The sequence below is a fragment of the Hordeum vulgare genome, chromosome 5H, assembly GCF_904849725.1.
Source record: "Hordeum vulgare subsp. vulgare chromosome 5H, MorexV3_pseudomolecules_assembly, whole genome shotgun sequence".
NCBI lineage: Eukaryota > Viridiplantae > Streptophyta > Magnoliopsida > Poales > Poaceae > Hordeum > Hordeum vulgare.
The window spans coordinates 182,702,353-182,708,256 of record NC_058522.1 but is presented as its reverse complement, the minus strand read 5'-3'; positions in this window follow the sequence as shown (position 1 = coordinate 182,708,256).

The window sequence follows — 5,904 nt, the reverse complement described above, 5'->3', positions numbered from 1 at the left end:
TTTGCCCCTTTTTTATCAGTAAAGTTTCAAAATCCGTAATAAATTCATAATAGATCCAAATCTGATGATTCCAACTTGTGCATGTCCCAAAAATCAAGATCTATCCAAAGGTGTGTTTTGCACATTTTTCCAAACAACTTTTCTGTTGTATCATTATTCAAATACAGATTTGAATACTCCTAGCCTCACCTTGCAAAAATCCGAGAGGATTCAAATCAATTCCAAATTACCAAATTCCAGAGCCTTCTTATATCATGCCCTATTTTTGAAGCCCTGGTCAACATTTTTATCTGGCATGATTATGTTGCATTAAAAAATAGCTTCCTTTTGCTATTTATCCAATATTAGAAAACACCTACAATATTCATATCAACTCCAAATCTAGTGAATAACTTCCTAAATGTTTCTATAATCATGCTCTATTAAATGAGTGCCTCCACTCATTTTTATCATAATATTTTCTGTAGGCTCCTTTAAGGATCACCTATTCCTCCTTTCACCCATTCAGAAATCCTTGATGGTCCAAACCTCCTATGGAAAGCTTCAGGTATTTTTCTTATGACCATAGAAGGTCCAAGAAAAATAAACTTCTATTTATATAGCACATTTTTTTCTGCTTGCGGGTGGCTTACTGTGATTGTTTCCGACGATAGTTGATGGGTAGACGGAGTACTCAGAGTTGGACCGGAAGACCTCGAAGACCCCGACAACTTATGTGAGCAAAGGCAAGCAGCCCTTTGACCATGCTTGAGCAAAATATTATTTGCATGCTAGTAGAGCAATTATTCCCATTGCATATGATCATGAGTATTTGGTAAATCATCGGTATTATGTTGACAAGTAGAGCCTTGCATTTGAGCATGATCCTACCACCTATGAGGGTCACGCTAATATTATGTTGACAAGTGGAGCTAAGCATAGTATAAGCATGAGAATGATGAAGGTAAATACCAAAGGTTCATTCAAATCCCGTCGGGTGCCACTAATGCCCGAGGGTGATGATGAGTTAGGTGGCCACTTGTGAAGAAGTGGTGCACTGGGTATATTTGGTGTGAGTGGTTTCGGAAACATGAATAGATTTATGAATTGTCGACCGTCCCAACCTTACATGTACGAGCATGATACCCCTTTATGGGACATGGCTTTGTTGATTTCTTTGGTCGGTGCTAGCAAAGAGCCACATTACTAGTGGCGGGAGTGATGTGTGGTCACTCTCATGACGGTGTCGTACCAGGTAGGTCGACTATGCCGGTTTTATGTGTTCTGGGCACACCGTTGGTCCCCGTATGGATGATACTGTACAAAGTTAGTGCTCATAAGACATACATCATGTGGGCTGGGTACCAATCGAGTGGAACTCTTCGTCTAGTATCATCAGGGGAAGGCATTGATTAGGTACTTACCTCAGGTATGTTATATCCCGTGAGTCGTGGATGACACGAAAGTTTCCCGGATCTCATGGTTTAAGCGTACAACCTCTGCAGAGTGTACTATTCGAATAGCCGTGTCCATGGTGAAGGACAGTTGGGTAATCCTACTTAAACTACGTCCAGTCTTTTCCGCATAAACCAAGCGTGTGTGTGTGTGTGTGTGTGTGTGTGTGTGTTTAAAGGTGTCATCCAAGCAAGAGTTGATATGACCAAGTTTGGCAACTTGGCATATTGGGTGAACCCGAAGTGTTCAGCCCTCAACAGATATGTTGATATCTATGACGTGTTCTTCTAAATACCATCTGGCTTACGATGCACATCCATCTATGATCATGTTTATTTACCTTCAAATCTTGCTTTCCGCAAATGCTGCATATCACTTATTATCGCACCAACTGCATTATCCGCATCATGGGCTGTTTGCGAGTACATTCAAAGTACTCATTGTCTTGCAACTGGTTATTTCATTTACAAGGTATGAGAGATCAAGATGTGGTGAAGAGTAACTTGGTGACGTTCCTACGAGCTAGGACGCTTCTGAGTCAGAATGCCTGTAGGTTACGGTTGATGGCATGGGTTCACGTGTTCGACCAATATTTCCGCTATTGGTACAGTTTGGTGTGCTGGCCTTCACGGCCCAATATATGTAAGACTTGACCGCAAAGGTCATTTATTGTATCAAACGGTATGTATGGATGTAAGACTCTTGTTATTCAGTTTCTATGTGTTCGGTGAGCATAGATGCATGGGTTCACTGAGCATGATCATTCGACGATCTTGACTCGTAAGTCGGAGTCCCCACAAAGCAGGTATCAAAACCATAGTGAATGTAGAAAGCCCTTAGTTAGCATGGACGTTAGTTAGGACAAACTATTTTCCAGCCCTATCAAACGTATTTGCAAAACATGTATCTTTCTCACCTCTCCTAAGTTTTCAAAGGAAGCAAGGTTTTTCCTTAGAATTTCCACCCTTATTTTCTCGACTTTCCTCATCTACTTTTTCATAAATCTTCAAATGGGCGCTAGCACCCTTATGCCTGTTCATGGGATTACTAAAATCCTCATGGGTAACTTGGAAGGGAGATACCTTTCTAAGTGACCACCCACGTGCTTGGAGGACAAGGATGACAAGCTACAACAAGACGACACCAACAGAAGTACCTCCATGAGGAACAAGGACATCGAGGCCCAGACGATGGCGACACCCTTGGCACTGTTTCGGAGTGATGCCACCTACACCTACGATGAACAGGACGTAATATATGAAAGGCCATGATCTGCATCGCTAATAGAGCGACCCTGTCAATATCAAGGTTGTGTCGACCACCACCAGTGGATGAGAACCTCGCCATTTGGTCCGCCTCACCCTATTGAGCAGGAAAACGGTTCTCTTGATCCCCCACCCTAGGTGTCGATATCATAATCAACATAACTGACGGGTCAGAACTATATCATGCCTTGCTGATATCATTGCATAAAGGTTTTTCACTGGGAACTCTCAACGCCTTGAAAGGCAAGAAGACAATACCAAGATTATACAGACAACAGAAGACCTGTCAATGGCAGCCATGAAGAACCACCTTCGTCAGCAACTCACCACCCAAGAAGTCATCAAGAATTCTTTCAACTCAACCCGAGTCATTTTGGCGAGCAACAACAAGAGACGTGGCGACACCATGAGAAGGTCGAGAAGACTTAGCGGAGTCCTCTCCGGAGCACGGAGCAAGCACGACTATCAAGTCCGAGAAACCTAGGGTAGGATGAGTCGTGAATCCCATATGCAAAGTCGAGTCCGTGAAATGGTTCGGATGGGACAATGATCTGTGATGTTTGTTTTTGTTTGTTTGTGCTTTGATATAAGTCGCACTTTTCTCTTGGCAACAACCATGCGGTTATGTCACCTGCCTCATCTTGAGGTTGAGTTGACTTTTCAACGCTTGTTTGATTGCACTTTCACTATAGCACCCCTTAGGCACTCACCTTTGTGCTAATCTCTCTCTGTCTCTCACCCCTCCCAGCCACTGAAAACCAGCAAGACAAGATGCACTAGGGATCCACATAGACGGACAACTGACACTGAAGTCACTGACTATACCATTCTTAACCACACACAACCCATAGGAGATATGCTTTTCCTCAAGATTGGAAACCCTCTCTAGACCCGTCTAATCTCCACAAGCCCTTCTGGCTCAATTTTATGGTCACGTGTCTCATAAATGGATTTTCCAAAACACTGTCGAGCCCCGATAAACCCCCGCTTAGCACTGGTTTTTTATGGAACGAGTGATCACAGTGAACGAGTATCCCTCATTATTAAGCTAGCACCGAAACCATGATGCCATAAGAAGGACCATTCTCGGATATAAGAGTATGAGACTAAGGTTTTTGCTATGATGATAGGTGTCTTGGGGATATATCTAGACTATCTTGGTGGATCGTAAGACCCTTATAAAGGTAGCTGAACTTGGTGGAACAAGTTGATAAGTAGCATAACCTACATATTCCTGGAGTAAGTTTCGATTCAGTAGGACGATTATGATCACAAGTAATAATTCCTGGTTGTATAATTGACTTTATCAAGTAGTTGACATGGTTTGATGACTTTACCATGCTAACTTGGAGTAGCAAGTAAAAGATCTTATTGGGGTTGAGTTTTGGATTTAAATAGGTAATCTCAATAGAGTACCGATGATGATAGAGACCAGATGGTTTGGAGAAAATCAGATTTAGTCCGACGATATTGAACATGATACCATGCTTTTCGGTGGATAACAAGTAGTAGTAATTGGAGTTTTAGTATCAACTTACAAATCATTGTAAACACAGCCTTGGAGATTAGTTGGCCATGATATTGGATGTTGGTGGATATATTGTGACGTAATCCTTGCAGTAATATGTGAATTATTGGGACTCAAAGTGATTATGTAGAATCCCATCAATATTGGATTTGTAGGAGCAATGGGTTAAGTGAATATTAATGGACTGATGGACCACTTGATCTGATTCGTATGAAGGAAACAAGATCTTGGATCGGTATACTATGTGTTTGCTTAATATAGAAATTCAGTACCCTGCCCATTGGATGATCTAGATGACTTCTTGGATTTGTGGTGTCTTAATTCAAGCCTAGAAGCTCGTATGCTCTTCCGAGGATTTTTACATAGGGATGCATGTCTAACATAGTTATTGTATACCTACGAGATTTAGGTTAAGGTCTTCCCTCACACCTCGGAGTTGACTAGCATGAGTGGTGTGGAGTTTACTTATGTGGGATGGTATTTCTGATGATATAGGGTGATATTGCTAGGAGTAAGAGGTCAGACTATTGGCATCTAAGGAATGTTCTTAGGATAAGATGGTAGATGTTCACTCACGTCCTAAGTTCCTTGAAACCCCAAGCTTCATCAAGCCATAAGGTGATCGGATTATGACCATAGGAAATGGATCTAAGTCGTTAGAATATGGCAAGTACTCTGCCTGACCACCACCCATCGTGTCTATGACGGACATGGGCATGAAGGGCTAGATTGTGTTGGACCACGGACCCTTCGACCAATGACCACCCATAGCGAGTATCTGTTCCCCTCACCTGTCTCATGAGCACTGTGCTTATGTGATGCTTGGGGAAGTATGTTGTTATCCTCATGAATGACATAATTAATTACCCAATAAGAGGAAGAACACCTTAGTCCTATTTGGACGAGCCCCAGGTACACCGATCACTATGCCTCTCAAGAGTAAAGTGTTATCTCAAGAGGAAGGGTTTCTCGAAGCGACCTCAAGATAGCGGAAGTCTACCCTACCTCAGACAAGACAAAGGACCACCATGGTTGGGAAAACCACAACAAAGAACAAGAAGCTGTAGAAGTCAACCACGGATCCAGCGCCGACTACATCAACAATGTCAAGAAGACTCGACGATTCAAGCCGATGAAACCTTTGGACAACGAGGTAAACTGGAGAGCTTCTTCTTGGTCCAAACCAAGGACTTGGGTCCATATCAGATCATAGTGAAAACCTTCTAAATGTGATTCACCACTTGCTGAGCTGCAGACCTTGGGATTGGATGACTGGTCTATACTCTTGGGTAGCCATCTCACCCAGGAACCCTCGCGAACCATCCGAGATGGTAGGACCCATCCTGGACACTGATTCTCTGAGCTTAAGACTCATGGGCGAGACCCAACCCAGACCTTTTGATGAGAAGCCTTCGAAGACCACTCCAATACCCTCAAGGATGAAGAACACGTGCGACCATAGCCTGCCTCCTTAAGGGAGTCAAGGACTTCCCCGCCAGCGGGGAGCTACGCGAAGACCTTGACCGTATGTTCTAACACGAGACATCTAGATGTCACTAACCGGCTTGAGCGGCCCCAGGACTAGAACCCTTGCACATTATCTTGCCATGTCCTCCTACATTGGAATACACTTGCAAGCCAGAACCTTGCACGAACTTAGTTCACAAGTCCCCCGAC